A 24174-nucleotide genomic window follows, 5' to 3' on the forward strand; every position below is an offset into this window, starting at 1 on the left:
GGATTGTGAAATTACCAGTTTCAGAATGCTTGGCTCTCTTGGCATGAAAACAGAGGTTGGTGGAAAGTCATCCACATATCACAGAGTCCTCTGAATCATTATATCAGTAGAACTAGTTAACCACGGGAGGCTTTTGCACCACAGATGACTCAATGTGCCTGGTCCTCATGTCCCTTACACATACAGTTAAGAAAGACAGTCCATTTCCAATATTAAGTGCAGTTAGAATATTATGTGATGCAATTAGCGAGCCCAGGCCATGTAGTCCACTTTGTATCGATAGCACCATGCACAAAACTCAAAATGTGATGAGAATTCTTTTCTTTTCATTACAGATAACGTCAAAGTGATATTATGTTCATGGTTTTGTGATGTTTCAGTATTTTATAGTGGACCGTTGAGTATATTTTACGTGCTGCTGTTATTGAGGTTACATGTGGACTGCAACCATTTTCCTGTCTAACTCTGAATAACAGGTTCACAATATAAAAAACAGGAGAAAAGAAACCCCTCTAATTCCCTCAGCATGACGAAGTAAACATGAATATGGATACATGCACGCAAACAAACACAGAAACACACACGCACAGACACACAGCCACCAAGTAAACACAAAAATATGCACACACTATACATAAGCACATGAACACAGTCAGACATACACACAGAGAACCACTCATACCCAGAGGTGAAAACACAGCAATACGCAAGTTAAAATTGCACACTAGGACTATAATTTAAAACAGGCACACACACTCCCACACACAGTAAGAGAGAAGTGACAGAAGGGGCTGGTTGCGCTGTTACCTTGAAGTTTTCATCTCATCACCCGCGGATCCCCAGCAGCTCCAGCTCGGTCGACAGAGGGCGGGCCTTACCATGGGAGGAGGGGGGCGCCATGGGCTGGTCACAGGAACTACACAGGAACTACGCTCGAGAAAGTCATGGATGCAAAGACCTCCATCAAGGATCACAGTTAATTTACGATGGTAGATATGGGGAGAAAGCACACCTGCCCAGGCTCGACCGAGCTTACGAAGTTTTTGGGCTGACTAATGCGTTACAGAATTTGAGCTTCTACTCAGGATCCTGCTTCATTTATATCTGTAAGTGCTTCCTGGTGAGGTTAAATTAATACCTCAAGCCCCCAAATTCCCTTCCGACGCAGATCGCAGAAGTTTCTACATTTCCGCGTTCCACACGGAATGCGGAAATAGTGAAATTTCGCAAGTTCTGCTAGTGGAATGGAATTTGCTGACCACCCCTATAAATAATAACTGAAACATTTATTCAAGTTATATTGAAATTTCAAAAAATTAATTGAAAAATGATCACAGACTCAAATACATACATTTCCACTTTCCAGTGTGCTCGGCCTGCAGGATGAAAAATATCACAACAAATATCTATTCTGAGTATGTAAAAACTCCAACCAGGGATCCTCTAAAGCTCTAAATCCACACCTAGCATTTAGTTGCACCAATGTATACAAATGTTTTCCATAATCGTGGATGAATTCTGAGGTGTAGATGTTTGAAAATTTTTAATTGCTGATGTTGGGGGTCCCTCATATTATGTAATATAAATTTCAGATAAAAGCATAATCCTTATAAATGTGATATAATTTTATAGGGCCTGGACATCAATGGATTATGTTGAACATATGTCATAAAATTATAAATTGTACAACTCATCATCTTTTTATTGGGGTAACCCATTGACATAGTTATTCCACTATTTACTGGTATCCCTAGCCTAATTGTGTGGCATGCAGCAGGAAAATCCAAATCACTCTTTCAATGAAGGATAGTCCAAGAAGGGAGGGGTGGGTGACAACACCTAAAAATGTGTATGTGACCGTAAAAATCATGTTAATATCTTAACTAGTAATTTTCACACAGTTGAAAATCTTTCTTTAGAATTTCTCACCAATAAGGGGTTGTTGGCATGTTTCAGGACAAATTAAGGTAAAATGGTCCTGTGCTTTACCTAGGGCATCAACAATTAATAGCTACTGTCAAGGGGAAAGGTCTCTATCAGCAAGTAAGCACTAGTTCTCCCATTGAATTCTGAAGATAGCAACCAATGAGTGCATGTCTGGATGTTGGTTTCTGGTTTCTTGCCCATCTTCAGCTGAAAGTAGCAAGTAGAGATGGGTGGGGTTGAAATAGCCCTTCATCAGTAAAAGTATCCTCCAAAGCATGCAGGTGCACCTAATGGCATGTCAACCAAAGTAGTAGTTATTCACTGCAAATAAGTGGAGCAGTAGGCTCCTGTGAATTATTGGGGAGATGTCTTCTTAGGGGTAAAAGTGCTTTACTACATCTCCTGTGGTCGACTATGGTGTGTAACTTCCCTTACAGAGTATCCCTCTAAATCAATTCCTAGGTAAGTCATTTGTTATTGTGAAAATACAGGACTAAAGTTAACGTTATTAAAGTTCAAACAATTTTTAAAAGAAAAATAGAAATTTCCTTTTGTTCCTTTTCATTATAAATTACTGAATAATTAATGCTGTAAATGCATTTTGCTGGATATCAAAAATTGTGGAATATGTGCTTTCTTGGGCATTTGAGTTGCAATAAAATCTTGTGCTAAATTGATTTTTGGCCTGGTTCAGCATTGTTAGAAAATATTCCCAACATACTTTACTGTTTGTAGTGATCTGCTGGTGACTGTTCTAGTCGTTTTAGTACCAGTCACTCCCCGAGGGCTGGCTTACACCCCACCCCATACCATCCAGCACAGGCGTCACTGGTCAGCTGACTGTAGTATCCTGGTTTCCTATCCATCTTAATGTTATATCATTTTGATGATCTACTCAGCCAGGGGAAGGTTGCAGTGATGATATGCTTAGGAATGTTGGGAGTCTGTGAGGAAACGTCACAGTTGAGAGTGGGCTGAGCAGCATGCTGGCTGCTCCTGGCTGGGCTGAGCTACATATCCTGTAACTATCTACAATAAAACATCCTGAACTATATCAAGATGCTTGGACCTCGTTACTACAATTATTTGGCGAAGAGGATGGGATACAAACCCACACGTGCAAAGCACAATGGATTAGCATTCCATCCTCGTCACAATAAGATCCCTCATCCAAACCCATTACCATATTGATAAAGTAATTTAATATGAACATAACATTATATTGCTAAATTGACAATGTAATATATAACAAAAATGGGGCTAAAACTCACGAAACACACCCTATGTAAAGGTAAAGATGTACACAACGTATATAAGAATGGGACTAAAACCCATGCATAAATGCCCTGAAAGAGGGTGGGAACCATAAGTAGCGCATGAAGGCAAATGTATTGTGAACAAATGAGACATACAGTAAGACATGGGACTGAAACCCATCCATAGGAAGACGCGTACAGTGAGGGCTTGGGACTGAAACCCATTAGTAAAATGACAAATATATTGAGGACTTAGGACTTAAACCCATTAGTAAAATGACACGTACAGTGAGGACATGTGATGTAAACCCATTTGTAGTGTGACACGTATAGTGAGGAAATGGGAATGAAACCCATGAGTAAAGTGACACGTACAGTGAGGACATGGGACTGAAACCCATTTATAGTGTGACACGTACAGTGAAGACATGGGACTGAAAAAGATTTGGAGAGTGACATGTACAGTGAAGACATGACACGACAGTGCTTGACCTGTGCATTGAACAATAGCACCTCACAACAGTGCTAACTGCTTTCATTACAATTGGAACAGGTGCTTGAATCACAGAAGTTCTTCCTTCATGGCAACACAGGATGGCGGCACATTTTAAGACGTCTTGCTGGATGGTTCACGGCACGTCGGAGCACCAAAAACATGTCCAAGCAGCGCAAAATTGCTGCGAAGCAGCTGTGACGCTAAAAGACTGTTCCATCACAGGTGAGGATGGATAATCCAAGTGACTCCCAACGAGAAGGTAACAGCGCGTGTGAAACACTAGATTCATGCCACATGTTTTTAAATAATGCGCATAACCGCCAAACTTGCTTCAAATTTGAAGAGCCACACATTTGCAATTTACATAACATACAGTACATACAGTAACTTGGCATAATGGAAACATAGATGCTTGTTATTAAGCAAAACGTCTAAGCAGCACCGCTTGCCTCTGGAAACCAAACCAGAAGAAAAGTAACAGTTGATTGCGGCCACTCATATCCAATGACTCCAAAGTCCCACATTGGCAGACACAGGAGCCCTGCAACCTAACGACCAAAAGGTGTCTCTAAAAATAAACGCCACCTCTGCACTTATATACTCCATGCAAGTACACTGGCAAAAACGATAGCACTCTACAGAGCACCTAGAAAACGATCAGGAGCATAGAATTCCTTGTACAGACATCTCCCATCTAGCGAGCATACCTAGAAGACAAGGCAACAAAGGTTGACAGGAATATAGAGTGACAAAAATGAGATGGCTTGGTTTCTTGAAAGTGTAGTTCTTGCGGAAGCATCCTGAAAGGACACCAGGACACTACATACCCCCTTTCTTATATAACAAAAGCAATTAAGATAGTAAACTGAAAAGGGAGAACCATAAATGAGGAAAGAAAAAGAAGAATATAGAAACTGCATTGACGATACAAAGAGGTGAACAAGGAGGGAAGAGAAAGATAGGTGGAAGTAGAAAAAGAGGAAGAGACAGATGAAAAAAAACAGGTAAATATAACCCATCCTGCCTTCTATAGAAAACGACAGAAAAAAGTAGGAAGACCCAGTGAAAGAAAACAATGAGGAAAAGACAAAACATGAAGGCACCAATGACTACCCCTCAGGCACACCTACTGGCCAGATAGGCAAGCGAGAAAGCAAGGCATAGTACAACACAACAAAACACTAGACTAAAACCAGACACACTCACAGTGGAGAAGGAATAGTAACCTCAGACAGAAAGAACACACTACGATAAGAGAAAGACAGAAAACAAAGAAAGACTGACAACAAGGATAAAGTCCAGAATCCACAGATGACAAGAAGAAAACTGAACATGCCAAAGAAACAGCCTGTAAGGTGAAGTCCTGCTCGCAGTTGCAATAAAAGAAAACTGACTGTGGTGAAGTAAAGTAGAAAGGATAATTCGAACAGTGCCCAGAGAAAAGAAAAAACGATAAGTAAAGTGCCTAGCTTGGTTAGAGTGCCTGTGCCGTGTGAGGGAGAAGACTTGGAGCAGCCGAGGTCCCGAGGATATCCTGGCACTGAAAGACCTACAAGAGACAGGGAGAGAAAGTCCGAAGCATCGTGGCTGAAAAACATGGGTCCAACCTATAACATGAAGCAGCACTGTCATCTAGTGGCCGTTCTGTGGTAACAGACTCACGAAAAGGAAAATGACTATGGTTAAAGGCACACGCCTGCAGCAAATAGAGGACTGATTGTTGTATGTAGCATGCAATCAGGGCCATAGGGAGGGCAGCCAATATACCTACTCAAAAGAATGACAGATGAAGACTCCACTGCAAAGAAAAAAACAGAGAGTAAGAGAATGATCAGCACAGGAACCCTGAAAGGAATACTGCATCCACCCCAGCGAGTATTGTGCAGGATACTAGCAAGCAAAGAACAATAGTGGTACAACAGCAGGGAGGCTTGCATGAAGGAATTCAGTGATGCCTAGTGGCCACAGGCAGATACTGCAGCAGTAAGGATGACAGGGAAGCGCTGCACGTGGACAGCAGGTGGAGTACAGGACAGTAGCCCCAAGGCAGTAAGTCCCTGGAGAACAGAGGAAGTGCACAGAATGCGCGCTCAGTGGCGGCAGGATGCCACCGCAAACGGAAAGAAGAAAAGAGTGCAAGGGGAGAAGTTGCGCAGAAGATGTACCCCGGACATGGACGGTACAGGCGGGAGCCCAAGAGAGAAGAATCCAGGTGGTCACACAGCGTGACTCATCCTGTGAAGCAGTGACCCGAGAAGAGGTCAGAGAGAAGTGACCTGAGAAGAGGTGAGAGCGAAGTGACCTGAGAAGAGGTCAAGGAGAAGAGACCTGAGAAGCGTTCTGAGAATGTGACTGAGAAGAGGTTCATGGATGGGACCGAGAAGAGGTCTGACAATATTGACCTGAAGGCAGAAATAATTAATGGAAGAAGGTCATGACAACAGGTCTGGTTGCTAAGCAAAGAGAAGGCATTGTCCTAGGGGCAGGACAAGACCAGGAATTCCCATAGGAAGGGCCTGTCACATGGGGAGGCCTGGTCAGTGGAGACGAGCAAGAAGATGGTACTAGACCATGTTGCGAAGTGGAAGAGTAAGAAGGAGAAATGTGTGTGGCATGAAGTGACCATGAAAAATCTCAAGAGGAAGGAAGAGAGAAGACGAGAGGAGTGTGTGATCTACCAACTCACACCCCAAAAGGTGAAGGTGACAAGTGCAAGAACATTGGAGCACATGGAGCACAGGGGCTGGAGAACATTGTAGCACTCAGAGAAAATATCTATCTACGAGTCTTCAAAACACCTGCTGAAGGCAGAGGCGAGCAAGCTGGACCATTGGTAACACCCACCTTTGGAATGGAACAGGAGACTGGATGGCGAGAGTGCTAAGACGTCCTGGAGAACAGGATCTGACCACTCCACACCAGACAGTGGATTTCCAAGGGGCAAAGGCATCAGGGACGGAGGTGGGAGTGGGTACTGCCAAGAGAGATGGATCCAGAGCCCTTCTTCCGCAGGTCCCAGGAGGACGAAGATCTCATGTGAAAAGGCAGGAGCCAATAACTACCCTTCAGGTCGAACTAAGGACAGGTGGGACTTGTAGCAATTCCTCCACACATCCCGAGGGTGCATTGGAGCGACACGGGAAATGCACCAGTCCAGTGAAAGCCTGGTGAGGAGGGCCTCTGGGACATCCCGTTAGAGGGGAACACCTGTGAGAGGGGCATCCTAGTGAGAGGGATGTCTTGCAACTACTCCACCATTTGCAAGAGAAGCCATGCTGCCTGTGTGGAGAAACCACAACAAGCAGGACTGATTGGTGGAAAACAACATCCATCTGATCCACCATAACTCTACCTGTTTTCGGCACCACTAGTGCGATGCCAAGAACAACTGTGAGAACAACTTCCATGCACACAGTCGAATAGAGACCGGACCCGCAGAGCACCCATGTACTGTGCCAAAGTGAACTGGTGGTCCAAGTTGCTGTTATACCATCATCTTTATTTTGCAAGCAGGTGAAGAGACTCATTGGATTTCTGTTATTGTGTTTTATTTTGTGTATTCTGTCCCACAGGTTGGACTTCATTTGTTTCCAGTTTGGGAGGGATGGTGTGATCTGCTGATCACTGTTCTAGTCGTTTTAGTACCAGCCACTCCCTGAGGGCTGGCTTACACCCCACCCCACCCCCATCCAGCACAGGCGTCACTGGTCAGGTGACACTGGCAATAAAAGGGGCCAGGCGCACGTGCCCTGGCCCAGTTCTACCATGTAACTATCTTTGTCTGTGCCCAGTCATTCTAGAGTTCCTGAGAGCCTAGGGCCCTGCACCACTTTACACTGATTAAAAATTTCCTCTATCAGCTGTTCTATAACATTTCCCTAGCTGTGCATGACCTTTTCAAAACAAGAATTTAGGAGAGATTTATGTATGCAGCTGCAAGGCAACAACACCTTTTTTGCATCAAGGAAGGCTCCAGGACCCTTACATTTGCCACATGACTAGCTTTTACTAACCACCTTGGACTTTCAGACAGTTGAAGCAACACTCTATAATCATTCAATGAACCCCTAGAGTGCCGTCCTCTGAAATGGTAGTTACTACCATTTTCTGTTTATGCTTCTCGCACTGCGAAAAAGCATTGGGACGACGCTCTTCCACCCCAGTGGAGGAGCCACCCTGCTTGTGATCTGTCTAAGTGTGAAATATCAGGATGTAGTGCCCCATCTTTGACTCCAACGAGCAGGCGAGTCATCATTAGATAAGCAAACAGTTATTGTTGTGTGCTCCTTCTTCCCAAAAATAGGGCCCCTTCTGTTTCAGATGTTGCTGATTTGATGTGAGAAGAAAGGATGATAAATGTGAGTACCGTTACCAGGTTTAGAAATACCAGCTAACGCATTTGAAATTAAAAAGGCACAGTTATTTCTTCCAAGGGAGTGACTGGAGTATACGGTGACTAAGCATGGGCGAATTTTGCGAATTCGCGATCCACGAATTTGCGGATTTGCGAATTCGCGATCCGCAAAATTCACGAATTTGTGCGAATTTGCGGATTTTTGGTTTTTGCGCGTTCGCGGGGTTTTTTGCATGTTTGCGGGGTTTTTTGCGTGTTCGCGGGGCTTTTTGCATCTTCGCGAGCCGCTTGCATAGCGAAGTTACCCATGCAGTCGTTTATGGGAGAGGGAGAGAGAGATAGATAGATAGCTAGAAAGAGAGAGAAAGAGAGGGAAAGAGAGAGGGAGAGAGAGAACGAGAGAAAGAAAGAGAGGCCGGATCTCTGAAGGGCCAGATTCCTGAGTTGCCCCTACAGAATATACAGCTTTTTATTTTTAGCAAAATGCATATGAAAATTGTGCTGTAAAGGTCTCTTTTAGTTTAACCCCTCCTGACAACTCAAAATGGGTGTATTTGCCATCCTCTCCCTTCTTCCTGTTTTTTATATCTGTAAGTGCTTCCTGATGAGGTTTAATTCCTTGGACAGGTGCCTTGTTGCCTACTTGTAACTATTCTCTGACCCTGCTTCAAGGGTCAGAGCAGGGTCAGAGAATAGTTGCAAGTAGGCAACGAGGCGCCAGGAAGCAATTAGCAGCAGGTGTCCAAGTTGAAGTTAATTTGTTTGTAACCCTTTTGTAAAAGGTTACAAAGAAATTAGGTTCAACTTTTGCACCTGCTGCTGTAACCCTTGCTTGGCTGAAAATTCGTCCCCGCTGATTCGCGGATTTTACCGCGATTTCGCGAGATTCGCGGATCACGAAATCACGGAAAATCCGCAAATTTGCCCGCGAAACGGATTTTACGCCCACCCTTAACTGTGACATGTTTTTTGAGTTCTCCAAGTGGATTAACTTTTTTGCACTGTGGTAATAAAAAATAAAGACAAACCGCAATTATTAGAAAATGTAACTGCCAGAACATAAAAGAGACTGTAAAATGAATGCTAAGTTATTACATTTTAGACATTTCGCAATGCACATATGAAGACCTGTATTTTCTCTATCTGGAATTACAGTCAATCGGTAGAGCACGTGACCCTGCTGTCCTCAAACATAATACAATAGGAAGTCCTAATAGCAGGCTTATAAAAGGCTGATAAAGAGCTGACTAGTTGTGAGGAGAATTTCCAGTTGTGTGCATGTACAACCACTAAGGCACTGGTCCAGAATATGGATACAGAATTAGTGGAGTAGAATCATCGTCTGGGTGATTTGGGTGCAGTTTTCACTTAATGTGAAAAATGGGAAGTTTCTATTCGGCACTTAGATGTAATGCCTGTGAGTACCAACTTGATTCAGCTATGACAACTTTAGGTGAAAGAGGAGAAGGACACTTTCTTCAACTTGCTGTGGTGGTTCACCTGTTTTTCAAGGCACCAGCAGTCAGGTTGCCAGTGGTGGTGAAAGTTTGCATGCAGTTAGAAGTTGTGAGTAACTACCTGCCCATCTAGTCAATGAGGTCTTTCTAAGATCATAAGAGACTGGTAAGGAGAATTACTGCTTTAAATATCAGCTGAGGACAAACTGTAAAGGGCTTTATAGTGACCGAACAGCTAATATTACTGGTTGACAACGGAAGATTCTCTCATTCACCAACATTACACAGCATCCTCAAACACCAACATTCGACCCCTACAGTCACACTGGCTGATCAGCAGGTATAACAGTCTGCCATGTAGAAGATATATCTGAATGTACGATAGCTAAGGAAAACTAATTGAAAAGATGGTCCTTGTGAAAGAGCAACCACCAAATTGAAAAAAATGCCAGCTTAGCTAACCATGACTGAACGTATTTAAAAAAGTTAGTAGTCAAGTAAACATTTTAACAAGAGGTTTTGCACACTATTGTCCTTCTTACTTATATCTGATGATCCACTATTTATAAAGAGGGGATTTCAATTTTCTCAGCACCCTTTGAGAGTGGTCATGTGGAGAATGCTGCATTGACTGTTTCCTATCACAACATACCTAAGATCCATTGGGATTTAAACCCTTGTGCAGAGGTGTTATAATCGCTCGGTGGAGCCGAAAAAGCAAGATGAAATGATTCAGAAGAATATTTCACAGGAGGCTGGTGTGGGAGAGTAAGAGATGCACCAGCAAAGAGTATTACCTCCACAGTCAACCATATACTTTCATCACAAGCCTACTGACAAGTGCCTATATTTAGGTGTAATTGTTGATGAAGTCTGCTAACTTATCAAACAGTAAATGAATGAACAAGAAAAAAATGTATATGTTTATTCATATTAAAATAACAGTCACATTATAAAATAGATATACCATTCAAGGGACATGGAAAGTTTCACTTACGAAGCCAAGGCAGTGTTGTTGATTTACAAAGGTAGGAGGGCTTGCCTTAGCTAATGTTAATAATATTTGTTACATTCCTGTCTACGCACTTTTACCAAATCGTCAACCTTGCACCCATGTATCCACATATCTTTTATCCATTCCATCCCCAGTGTTTTGCCAGTATATTGTTGCATACAGAAAGTACATTTATATATGTGTATAGTTAATAACAATACAAGTTATTGATCTACGTTCCTAGGCTATGCATGTTGTAATGTACCTCTCTATATGTATGAATGGCACATATTTCACCAAATGCCTACTTCTTAAGTCTGCAATATGTGTGTATACTATGCATGCACAGTTTTAGGAACAATGCGGGATTCAGTTAAAATGCGATAAAAGCTATCAATGACTCATTTGCACTTCCCAAGCTACCTTCTATGATGGTAGGATTGCGAGCTCCAAAGATTCCTCCAAAAGAAATCTGCACCATGATTCAAATTTTCCTTACCTCCAATCTTGCGCTAATTCAATTAATTCTTCTCAGATCGTTTGTAATGACTTGCCTGTATTTTTTAAGGACAAGATATTAAAAATAAAGTCTAGTTTTAACCCACTGATCTCGAAGCATGGTATCTCTACTGATAGCACAGTGAGCTCACGACCTCTAAACTTGTTTGGACGAAATTCCTCCAGTGCCCATTGATACATGAAGTTTAGCCTTGGATAAATCAAATCTGGCTCTTCTTCAGATCCATGCACTCTCTAGATTATGGGCTGAGCCAAAGATATCTTTTACCTAAACCTTTGGGTATCTGCAATAGACCTCTGACAGCTGCAGCACATCTGTTAAGAAGGAAACATGCATTCAATGTCTCTCTTCCGAAGAAACTGTCTGTGGGCATTTCCGTACTGTCCAATTTTGCGTCTATGCCAATTTGACCCTTCCATTCTGAAATCATTGAAAGCCATATCAGCATGCATGTAAATGTAAATGTACAGGAATTTATGTAGCGCAAATCACCGAGCTGTTTCTAAGCACTTGCTTAGGGAACCCGTCCTGGTATTCCCCTGTGAGATAACCCCGGCAGGGTATCCGCAAGGTGAAAGCCAGGCATCCCGCTGCGAGGGGACGTTGTGGAGATTAAGCAAGCTATTGCCCAGAGTCGCAGAGTGTGAACCTGTGAATAGAGTAGGCACCGGAGCGAGAATTGTCGAGTCCATGGACATTTTAGGACTCAAGACCCCGCCGAGCCGGGAATTGAACCCTGGTCCCGGGCTGACCTCTGCTTTCAGGTCTGCCTCCTCTAACCAGTGATCCACACTTCTCCACGAATGGCATCTTATTTAGAAATGAACCAGTTACTGGATGAAATGCAGTATGGCTTTAGAGCATTATACAGCAGGGGCACGCTCTTCTTGCTGTAGCTGCTCCTTTGGTCCTTTTTGGACCTCACAGCAGCTTTCAACAATGTTGCCCATTCTCTATTCATCCAATGAATGATTAACATAAGGGGCGCTTGCCTTGCCTTGGAGTGGATCAAATCATGTTGATCAGTAAGGTCCAACTGTGTGTTTTTTAAGATTCTTACTGGCCAGAGGATTTCAGCTTTCTTTGCAGTGTTGAAATGAAATGAAAATAACATTTATAAAGTGTGACAATCATCCGGTGGTATCTAGGCAATAAGCAGATCCTGACAGGCTAGAAAGATCTAGAAGATGGCGAATTATTTGGAAAACAGTCAAGTTTTTAGATTTTTCCTGAACTCTAGTAAATTTGTCTTAAGTTTTAGTTTTGCCAGAAGTGATTTCCACAGTCTTGATATACATAAAATGAAGGCTCTCCCACCCCAGTTAGCTTTCTTAATTCTGGGGATTACCAAGTTTCCACTTGTGGATAAGCGCAGTGAGCATGCTGGGATGTGTCTTTTAAAATGCTATATAAAGTAGTCGGGCCGACAGCATGTTGTGCCCTGAAGGCAATGCAGAGTGCCTTAAACTGTATACGTTTATTAATGTGGAACCAGTGTAGTTGAATGAGTGCTTGAGAGGCAGATTTATGGTATGGAATGCCCAGCAGTAGCCTAGCTGCGGCATTCTGTAGCATTCGTAACTTATGTAAAAACCGCTTTTGAATGTTGATAAAAGTGCATTGTCATAAACTACTTTCGACAAGATAAGAGTTGTGTCTACCCTCTTTTGCAGGTTTGACAGAATGGAGGATATTACTTTCCTTAAGGTTTTCAGAATGAGGAAACACGAAGAAGTGATGTGATTTATGTGTCCTTCAAAAGATAATTTAGTGTCAATAATCACCCTAAGGTTTTTTGCCTTTTCCCTAGGGGTAGGCACACTCCCCTGTTCTTACGTCCACTGGTTGTTTGACCAGAAGGAAGGGTTGTTGCCAAACAGCAGGACCTTCGTTTTTGAGGAGTTAAATTTCAAGAAAATGCTGCTTATCCAGTTCCCAGTATGAAGCATACTGCCTTGAAACTGAGTTTCCTGTGGTTCCGGGATTGTCAGTGATAGATACAGCAATCTGCGTATCATCCGCATATAAAGCCAAGGAAAAGCCAAATTATCTAATTAAAGCTGCAAGTGAGGTAACATAAATATTGAACAAAGTGGGGCTCAAAGATGAGCCCTGAGGAATCCTCAGGGCAATGAAAAGGCTGGTGAGGGGAAATCACCTAGAGAAACCATTTTGAATGCAATCAGCCAGATAATAAGTCATAATCTTGAGTTTGTTATCTTTGATCCCAATTGATTCAAGGTGATCAATAAGAAGACCATGGTTGACAGTATTAAATGCACGGAAAGATCTAAGAGGATCAAAGTCGCGTTTCCCCCACTGTCTATTTTTTGCCTGATTTCTTCCGTGGCTGTAATCAGCACCAGTTCGGTACTATGGTGACTTCGAAAACCGAACTGTGTAGAGTCCAGACTCTTGATTTTTTCTAGAAAGATTGAAATTTTCTTGTTGACGATTTTCTCGACCAGTGTGGCAGTAAATGGTTATCGAGTTATTGGTCGATAGTTGTTGGGGTCTTTTTTAATAGTGGCAGAATAAACCCTACATTCCAATCTTTTGAAAAAAAAACCTGCTTCAAAAAGATTATTAAATATGGCCTTAAGGTGTGTGGCTATCACCTCTGGGACCAAATGAAATGTTCTGGCTGGGCATGGGTCCTGTGGTGAACTCGATTTTATCTGCATCAGTATCCTTTGCGTCTGATCCACCATCAGAGGCCCAATGTAGGATAAAGCACTGATGTTGTGGGTGCCCTTCGGAGATCTAATATTTAAATCAACCGTTTGGCTCATGTTTAAAAAGGAATCATAGACTGTCCTGAAAATGGAGTGCTAGTTTGTTGCAGAATTGTTGATTAAAATTTGGGTTCTTAGGGTCTGGAAGTTTTTTAAGTGTTGTAAATAGTTCCTTGGAGGAGTTCATTGCTCCTTCTATTTTTGTCACAAAATAGTTATTTTTTGCCTTTAAATTCATCTTTTTATAAGTCTGCAAGTTGGTTAAATCTCTTTATCTGCTGATTTGTGCTGAGATCTCCATTTACGTTCTGATCTCCTACTTTCCTGTTTTTTCCTTCTAAGATGGTCATTAAACCAGGGTTCAGAAGGATTCATTTTTTGAGATTTTTTTGCTGGAGCTAACTGGATTAGTGACAAGTCAAGCCATAGATGATACTTACAAACGGCTGTTCCGCAGGTTTCCTCAGGCTTACACTTTTAAAGATATGTATAGCTCCCTTTGTAGTGATGATCAGATCCTTTTATGTTTCCTGCACGCCATATGATGATGACACCCAGATTGCCATTTCTATCTCTGACAAGCTGGGAGAAACCCAGATTCATTTATCAATGTTCATGAGGGCAGTGGCGGATTGAATGAAAACCAGCCACTTGAAGCTGATCTCAGATAAAACCGAGAATCTGTTGTTCACCTTTAAGTGTCCCCAACGGTATTCAAAGTAGAGGTCTTAAGAACTGGGCCCCTTACCAACAATTACACTCTGTGCCTGGAACCTGGGGCTAGTGTTTGATCCTGAGCTCTTATTCACTGCATAAATTAGCAAAGGCATAGGCCTTTGGGAGCCCTAATTTTTGGCTACACTCAGCTCCCGGTCCCAAATAAGATGTGCCTCCTGTTAGTATAGTAAGTCAACTGCATGTCGATTGGCAAATGTTAATATCTGCCAAGTTGTTTGGGGAGATTATTCAGCCCTCGTACTTTTTATGTGGCAAGCTCAAGTTTTATGTTTCCTGCACGCCATATGATGATGACATCCAGATTGCCATTTCTATCTCTGACAAGCTGGGAAAAACCCAGATTCATTTATCAATGTTCATGAGGGCAGTGGCGGATTGAATGAATACCAGCCACTTGAAGCTGATCTCAGATAAAACCGAGAATCTGTTGTTCATCTTTAAGTGTCCCAAACGGTATTCAAAGTAGAGGTCTTAAAAACTGGGCCCCTTACCAACAATTACACTCTGTGCCTGGAACCTGGGGCTAGTGTTTGATCCTGAGCTCTCATTTTTGGCTACACTCAGCTCCCGGTCCTTAATAAGATGTGCCTCCTGTTAGTATAGTAAGTCAACTGCATGTCGATTGGCAAATGTTAATATCTGGCAAGTTGTTTGGGGAGATTATTCAGCCCTCGTACTTTTTATGTCGCAAACTCAAGTTTCAGAACAGAGAGAATCACGCCATTGTTACTATGCATGTGCCACCCTCAGATTCATTTTGTATAAGATTGCGTACTCTGGTCCAACTCAATCCATCACACATTGAACTTCAACCACAAACTCCCACTCCTTCACACACTGAAACCAAACATTTTAGTGGATTGCTCCATAACCCAATTGTCACAAGGTGGTAACATTATGTGGTATGGCTGGGAGGCCTAACGTCTAGGGCGCTCGACCTCGGATCTGGGGATCTGGATTTGAGTCTCGGTAACGACGCCAAACATCCTGTGATTCTGGGCAAATCACTTAATCTCCCCATGCCTAACAAAGAAATGAATGTGTGTTCTACATAACTGGTGCTATGTAAAACGCTTTGATACCCAATTTGGTTCGAGTCAAGTTCGCGCTATATAAAACTCCGCAAAAAAGAAAAATATATTGACACAATACCCAAAAGTGAACCTCGGATTCACACTATGTAATCATTCTCTCAGTCCTGGTAGAGTAGCAAAGAACAGACAGGCTTACTTAGAGGAACATGTATAAAGCATTTTACAGTAACAACAGTGATAGTAAGTAATTGACATGACTTGAAAAAAATCCAATACCAATTATAAAAAATAGAGCTTATTTTTATGTTAAATTGGACATCAATATGAGGTCAATACAAGACGGATAAACAGGAGTTATCGAATTTAAAGTGTTCCAGAAATCAATACTTTGCAGAGCTGTCAAACTTTACCATTGGAGTCAATGGCGAAAATCTCAGGTGACACTTGCGGGGAAACTTCAATGGAACACATTTGGAATTGAGGGCTTGTGGGTGAACAGACTAAACAGCAACAGTCAGCACAATTTTACCTTGCCCAGGGTGTTCGGGTGCAGATGTAACTTGGATGCCATTGGTGCTGAAGGGGAACCGTGGGAGCTGTCAAAATAACACTTGACACAGCAATACTCACAGGTTGTGTTAAAAGGAACCCCTTCGAGGTGAAGCTCAGAGGGGCCCCTTGACAAGGAATTACCAGGTAGTGTCAAAAACCTCTCCCTGATGCTTGTGCCCATCACCAGAGGGGTGCATAGTGTGACTTTCCTGTGTTCTAAGAAGCTTCCAGGTACTCCCCTGCATTCATATCCTGACTTCCATCCATTTGGTCACTATTTGAGAACTGACATCCATTCCTCAGGGGAGCAAGATGGCGTCTTGCTGACGGCTGGAGAGAACGCTCCCAATGCCGGTATGGAGTAAATAGAAAATACGGTGCATTGAGAATCTGCATACCCCATGGAAGCGGTTCGGAGCGATGGCAATTACCTGCATATTATGGCAGGGCTGCTTCTGGAGCTTCTGGGAGCCGCGGCTGCGGTGGTAGAGCTTGTGGAGCTGCGAGGATGGCGAGTCGCTTGGACCTCAGCGTGGGCTGCTGGCGGTGTTGATGCTGATGGAGTAGGAGTCGGTGTGCGGAGCGGAGCCAGCCAGCTGGCAAAGCTCAGAGACTTGGATGCGGAGGAGCACTCGGCAGTCGGCACAGAGGGGTCTGAGGGATCCGGAGAGGTAATAGCGGTAAGAGCAGAGACAGGTCGAGCAGCCGCAAGGAAGCAAGTAGCTTACTCGATTCTGAGGTGTCACGAGGGTTGTGAGCGGATCGGACCCCTGTATGGACTTCTGCACAGACTGCTAGCGGTATTGGTAATGGTCCTGCTGCTGGTGGAGCCCACGGGGCTAGGCTGCCTAATAGTGCCTGGGGATTCGGAAGTGGCGGAGCATATGGTGCAGGCTGATCAGGTTGATCAGACGGATCAGAGGGATCCAGAGCGGCAAGGATAAAAGCAGATTGGGACTGAGTCACTACACAGAAGCTGCCAGAATGTCCCCCAAAATCACTCGAGGGGGAAAGGGGAGGTTGCCGGATGCTGAACAAGTTGTTGCCCCCTCTTAGCATCCTGTATCCCAGAAGGAGCCGGCGAAGGGCAAGGATACCGGCAGGACCCCCTGTGAGAGCAAGGGCGAGAGTGGGGGCAGGTACCAAGAATACTAATGATGAAGGAGCAGGTGCATGGAGCAATACCAGGGGAAAGAAGCAGGGGGCGACAAATATGGTGGCAAACACAGGGACCACCAAAAATATCACGGGCTGCTTTTCCCCTGCCAATCTACTTAATACAGCTGTAAAGAATGCAGAGAAAAAAGCGGTTACTCCCAAAGGCAAAGAAAACATGCAGGGAAGCCCACGACCGATCTCAGGTACTCAGGCGGTTCAACCTGATACTCAATGGGGGGATATCATGGATGCCCAGGAAACGCTAGGTATTCCCCCAGAGCTAGGAATGGCTGAGCCAGGTGCCACAGACGTGGCAACTGTAATGGATGTATAGCTGTTGACTGAGCGATTAGTACAAGAGATCACCACAAGCAGTGGGCCGAGCGGCACAGAAGACAATCAGGATGTTGTTGACAATTTCTTCTCAGTTACAGATGGGTCCAATGGCTCTAAGGGCACCCCCTCTGACATAGAAGAGAATGGAGGGGAGATCCACATAGACACCAGCCTGGTTCTCAGCTCAGAAGGGAATAGCAGAGCTTCGTCAAGAGAAAAGGAGCCAGCTCCTAGGAGAAAAAGGCGGTCAAGGTGGCAAAGAGATTCACAATCACAGGAGAAGGCAGCCAGTGGTCAAAGACGAGTAAGTACGGCCAGTGCGGAGGCAGAAGCAGCCAGGAGATGGGACTATTCAGCTACCCGGATGACTTACACAGAGAATATAGCACAGGGAGCAGTACAGGGAGCTGCAGCTGCCGAAGCACCTATGCTACAGCTGATCTTAAACTCAATAAAACAATTGCAAGATGCTACAAAGATTGAGGGGAAAAAAATCGACTTGCGACTAAGAACTTACAAGGTGCAATCAAAAAAGGTGCAAAAATCTGCACAGATACAAAAGCAAGGGTGACTCATTTGGAGGACCGCACAAGTATCCTGGAAGATCAGCAGGTAAAAAACTTGGCTAAGCTAAGTGGAAACGAAAAACAAATGGTAGATGTCCAATGGAAATTGGAAGATTTAGAGAATCGCCAGCGGCGAAATAATCTCAGGATCTTGGGCATTGAAGAAGGGGTGGAAGGAGAGGATGTAAGAGCTTACGTCTTAAAGATGCTGAAAGGCGCATTCTCAGAGCTGAGTCACTGGGAGTGTGAAAAAGAAGTCCAAAGAGTGCACATATTTCCAATGACATTGAAGAAGAACCATCCAAGGACGCAGGAAGGAGAGCAGAGGCCAAGAGCCATACTGATATACTTCGGCAATTTCTTACTGAGGGAGGAGGTTTATGCTAAAGCCCGACCCAATGCCAGACGATCATTTGATAATCAAACTTTCTTCACAACTCCGGATTACTGTCATAGCACATTTGAAAGGCGATGGAGACTGAGAGAACTGATAGATGCTTGTCATCAGATGGGTTTGCAAGCATATTTAATGAATCCAGCGAGATTGAAGATAATATACAAAAACACTACTAGAGTTTTTCATGTCTGAAATACAAGCAAGAGCATACATGGATATACTAAGCCCCAGTGGAACAGCCAGAGATAACCCATGAAGTTCCTATTGCATAGCTGCATAGGTATGATTGCATGAAAGATAACAGACATTTGGGACAAAGGGGACAATAAGGACAATGGGAACAATTGGGGTTAATCATGGGAGAATCATGAGTGATGTCACTGACCATGTCATGAGTGATGTAATATGTGACGTCATCAGCAGTGCATTGCAGGCGCGCAAGTTATAGTGAGTCCAACTAACTATAACGTGGGAATTTCAATGGTTTTATGTCAGTAAAATTTCCAGCTAACTATAACTGGTGTGAAACCTCTGGTTTTTTCAGTGAATTTAACAGGTTTTTTAAATTCTAATTCCTAACTATAACTGGTGTGAAACCTATTGTTTTTTCATTGAATTTCATGGGTTTTTTAAATGCTAATTCCTAACTAAAACTGATGTGAAACCTATGTTTTTTTCAGTGAATTTCATAGGTTTTTTAAATGCTAATTCCTAACTATATATAAGGCCCCAAACCTATGTTTTTTCAGTGAATTTTAATAGCAAATGTCTATAGCTATGAAATGTAATATTTGTGAAAATGAATCCTATATTATATATTTATGTTAAACAATTTTTTTTATGTATATTGTTTTTTTGGGGGGTTTTTTGCCCTGGAGCGCTCCCGGTGCGCGCCCCGGAAAGCGTAGTCTTTTGAAGCGCCCCAGGGTGCGTACCGGTGAGCTTCCTGTTAGCGCTATTGCCGCGAACGAAAACAACATCGTGACGTATCGCGTAGCCGCGTGATGCGTCATATGACGCACAGCGTAAGCGCACCCGGAAGTACGCGAGCGCATACGATCGCGAAACGTCCTGACGCGCTTACGCGGCACGCTCCGGGGCGCGTAGCGTAAGCGCGTCGGGTCATGTGACCTGAAAATAACACTTTTCATTGGTTCACAACACTTTTGGTTTCCAAATGATGAAAGCCCTGCTCATGTGACTTGAAAATACCACTTTTCATTGGTCCAGAACAGTTTTTTTTCACCAAATGATGAAAGCCCCACCTTTTTTCCTTATTCTGACTTTGTCCTTTGACTGAGGAAGACCTGTTTTGAGATCTGTCTCTAATCTTTTCTAATTTTAAATGGCTACAGTAGCAGCAGCAGCTGGAGCATCTGCCCCACCACCACCACCACCACCATCAAAAAGACCACCAGAAGATCACATTGGTGGTCAAGAAGAAGAGGAGGAGGATGATGAAGAGGAGGGACAGACAAGGCATTTCCTGCCTGAAGTTAATCAGCCCTACAAACCCAAAGAGCACTTCATATGGCAGTTCTACAAAATCCCAAGGGGTTTCAAAAAAGTCAACGCTGCGAAGGTAACTTGTCTTATTTGTGATGCAGAGCTGTCCAGGGGGAACCCTAACAAAAAATATTCCTTCGGGAATCATACCATGATTCGGCACATGATCCGTTGGCACCCAATCAACTATTCTGCTGCAGAGGTAAGGGACCTCTGCAGTAAGCTACCCCCATCAACATCAAGACCCTCAACATCGAAAGAACCAACTCCTTCGGGTTCAGAGGCAACAGAGACAATGCCTATCATCCAATCAAAATTTAACGATTTTAAAATCATGTGCAAATATTGTGGAAAGTTAATTTGCTATGGTGAGCAAAGTATAAAACTTATCATCTGTGCTGGGAATAACCATAAATGCCCGAAAAATCCCTAATTTTTTCTGGTTATTTTTTTGCTCCAGTTGAGCCATTTACAATTCCCTGTTTTTTGTTTCTCCCCATGAAAAATACAAAAAATAAATAAAACTTTTCAGAAAACCCAAAAAAAGTAAAAAATGTTCAAAAAACAATAAAAAAAATATAAAACAACAAAAAGAAGAAAAAAAACAGTTCTTTTTGGAACTACCTCCAATTTTTTTTAAAAGACTACATTTTTTAAAAACTCTGTCATTCTTTTTTCTCCATGGTACGCTCCCCGGTACGCTCCCCGGTGCGCGTACCGGGCGCACCCCCGCGCAAATCGAAAAAAATATATATTATTTTTTTGGGCCCGCGGGGCCTTTTTATGGCCCCCACATCAATCCTAGAGGGTCAGGGGGGGACTACCCTGCCCCCTTTTGGTCATTTCCCCCTTTGTTTTGGCCACCTCTTGTGTCTCGATCCTACCGAGACACAAGATGGCGGCCGCTCCGGACTGTTTCGAATGTTTACAGACACCCGAGAGCCAATCAGCTTTCCGCGCGCGAACTCGCGTAGCGCGCTGGTTCGCGCCCCGGTGCACGTACCGGGGCACGCTTATAGATATATATATATTTTTGAACCTAAATTACTCAAAATCCACTGGAGTACATATCTTGAGACATAGCAAAGGCACATCGGGCTACCAGTCCCTACAATTTTGCCAAGTTTGGTGGAAATCCATTCAGCCGTTTGGGCTAAAAGTGAGGTCGACCGCCCTATGGAAATTAACATGGGGAAAACACGTTTTGGGACCCCCCTTTTATCTCGGCCCCCGCTTGACGAATCCCCCTGAAACTTTCAAAGAAGGACCGGAGCTCCACGAGGCAAATTTGAGGAAATTTTCAGGCAGATTCGTCAACCGGCGCCAAAGTTATTCACAATAAAAGTTTGAGATTTTGCATTGAAAAAAATCCTAACTATAACTACCTACTGGCGACCGCCAGTAGGTTATATATATCTATATCTATATAATGTATAAAATGCAGGGGTTGTGGAATTTATAGGGTTGGTCATTTTGGTAACAATGCACCAGATATACAAAACCTGGGAGACGGAGGCTGACGGCCAGACTCCATCATAGAGACCTTAGGTCTGTTTGCTCTAACAGGCGGGGGGAGGGGGGACAAGAGGGGGGAGGGCTCATTGAGGGGGGGCACAGGGGGGATAAGGGGGGCACGCGGGGAGAAAAGGTTATTAAAACATCATCAGCATCAAGAAAGAGGAAAGATCAGAGTGACAAATATAGGAAGAGGAAGAGCGAATGTAAAAAAAAAAATTATTATGCGGATAGTCACAATGAATATATGTGGGTTGAATGATGCGAAAAAACGTAGAGATCTGAAGGAGTATTTAAGGATAATGCATGCTGATCTTATATGTATGCAGGAAACTCATATCGAGGCCTCCCAAAAGGGCTTATTAGAACAAATGGGCTGTCAATTACTAGCATTTACAAAACAAGGGACAAGAACGCGGGGGTGGCAATACTGGCGCAGGGAAGGTCTGTAGTAGTGAAAAAACAGAAGGCAGATGCCCATGGCTGATGTGTCGTGGTGGAATGCCAGGTGCAGGGATTTAATTTCACTCTCTGTTCGGTTTATGCCCCCACAGTGGAAGATCCGGAGGTTATCAAACATATCAACGCACAAATGACCAACTGGCCCATGCCAATCATTGTATGTGGGGATCTGAATATTAATGGCTTGAATGGTTTGTGGAAAAACGACCCAGCAAGGTTCTCTGGACGAAAGAAGAAAAGCCATAGGGCACTAATACAGCTGATGCAAGATAACGGGCTAATTGACATGTGGGAACAGCAAAATAGCAGCGGGGTGCAGTACTTACTATTCTGCTCCACATAAAGCTTTAGCAAGGTTAGATTACTTTTTGGTCTCACCCTCGATAATATCTATTGCTAAAGTTAATAAGCTACCACGGGTGATGTCAGATCATAATCCTCTGACCTTAGACGTATCTATTCCAAACCATCAAAAACAGGTAACGAACTGGACATTTGAGAGAGCTTTGCTACAGGATGCTAAATATGTCACCCAGATGGAAGGTTGGATCAAAGTGTTCTTCGAGATAAATAGAGGGACTGCTTCCCCGGCGGTAGTTTGGGATACTATGAAGGCTGGTATAAGAGACGAGACAATCAGCTACTCTATTAAACAGAATAAGATAGAGAAGGAGGAGGTAGAGGGGAAGGTAAGGACAGTTGCTTTCATCGAAGGAGAGCTTAGTGGAGCTATTAGGCCAAAGCAAGATGTCACGGGAATAACACATAACTTAGCTATAGCTAAGGCATCTGTAGGTGAATTACTTGCGTCTAAAGCAGCAGGGAAATATCTGGCCTGGAAGAAAGATCAATATGAGTACAGTGAGCATATTGGCCGTATATTAGCTATTCAAACACGTCAGGCTGCTACCAAAGGGGATATATCAGAGATTAGGTCGGAAACAGGGGTCGCAGCAACAACACCAGGGGAGATATGTTTAATTTTTCAGGATTTTCATCAGAAATTATATAACCCAGATAAAAGCGTGGATAGTAGCGAAATAGAGAGGTATCTAGAGAGTGCTATATTAGAGAAGCTAACAATGGAGGACAAAGGGGCTCTGGAAACCAGCTTCACTCCAGAAGAAATGCAGAGAGCAATCAAGGATCTACCTGCTGGGAAAGCAGTAGGTCCAGACCTCATCCCATTGTAATTTTATAAAAAATTTCTCCCCTGCTTAGAAGAAGATATCTATAAACTTATGACTAGTATACAAAGTGGAGTGGTGCCTCCTGAGTCTTGGGGGAGGCCACTATCGTGGTGTTTCTTTAAAAAAATACGCCCCCAACTGACCCCGGGTCTTATAGACCAATAAGTCTAATGAATAGTGATGTTAAAATTTTCTCTAAGATTCTGGCTAATAGGTTAAGCGCGGTAATTGGTAAGATCGTCTCCCCCCGACAACATGGGTTCATTCCCGGTAGGGGCACCGCAGAGCATATAAGAAGAGTGCTTACACTATTTGACGGAACGGCAGCCTCACGAGACCCTGTGGCGTTAATATTGTTAGATGCTGAGAAAGTGTTTGATAGGGTCTCGTGGGGTTTCCTTTGGGCAGCATTAAAGAAAGTAAATCTAGGGGATGGTTGTGTAGGAGCCTTGAGTGCATTATATTGTAACCCCCGGATAAGATTAAGAATCATGGGAGAGATGAGCAGGATAATAAACATCGGACGGGGAACCAGACAAGGGTGCCCCTGTTCCCCGCTAGTCTTCGCTTTTTATATAGACTCATCCATAAGAAGGATAGAACAAAATGGAAGTATCTTGCCAGTAACCCTGAATGGATATGAAATAACTAAAATTCTAGGGTATGCTGATGACCTGGCCATCACATCTATAGACTCTGTCTCGGCTCTAGTGGAAATAGAAAAGGAAGCAGCAGTTTACGGAAAACTTTCGGGGTTTAAGTTAAATCAGAATAAAATACAAATTATAATTAATCAAAAGATCGCTATGGTAGACCAGAGAATATTGGAGTCAGCGGTTTATCTAGGGATAACAATAACATCTGATCTATCAAAGGTAGTGGCAAAGAATATGAACCCAGTAATCAAAAAGGCTAAAAAAGACTTAGATAGGTTAAATAATTTACACTTATTAACAATAGGCAGGTGTAACACAATAAAGAT

The 24174-nt window shown here is 43.3% G+C and overlaps 1 protein-coding gene across 1 annotated transcript in view; it reads left to right on the forward strand.

Moving 5' to 3' along the window:
- Window positions 1–24174, forward strand: part of LOC147677799 (ATP-binding cassette sub-family C member 12-like) — a 2578840-nt gene that overhangs the window by 2310193 nt on the left and 244473 nt on the right. The window lies entirely within an intron of this gene.

Source organism: Lissotriton vulgaris, chromosome 12, assembly GCF_964263255.1.
Source record: "Lissotriton vulgaris chromosome 12, aLisVul1.2, whole genome shotgun sequence".
Lineage (NCBI taxonomy): Eukaryota > Metazoa > Chordata > Amphibia > Caudata > Salamandridae > Lissotriton > Lissotriton vulgaris.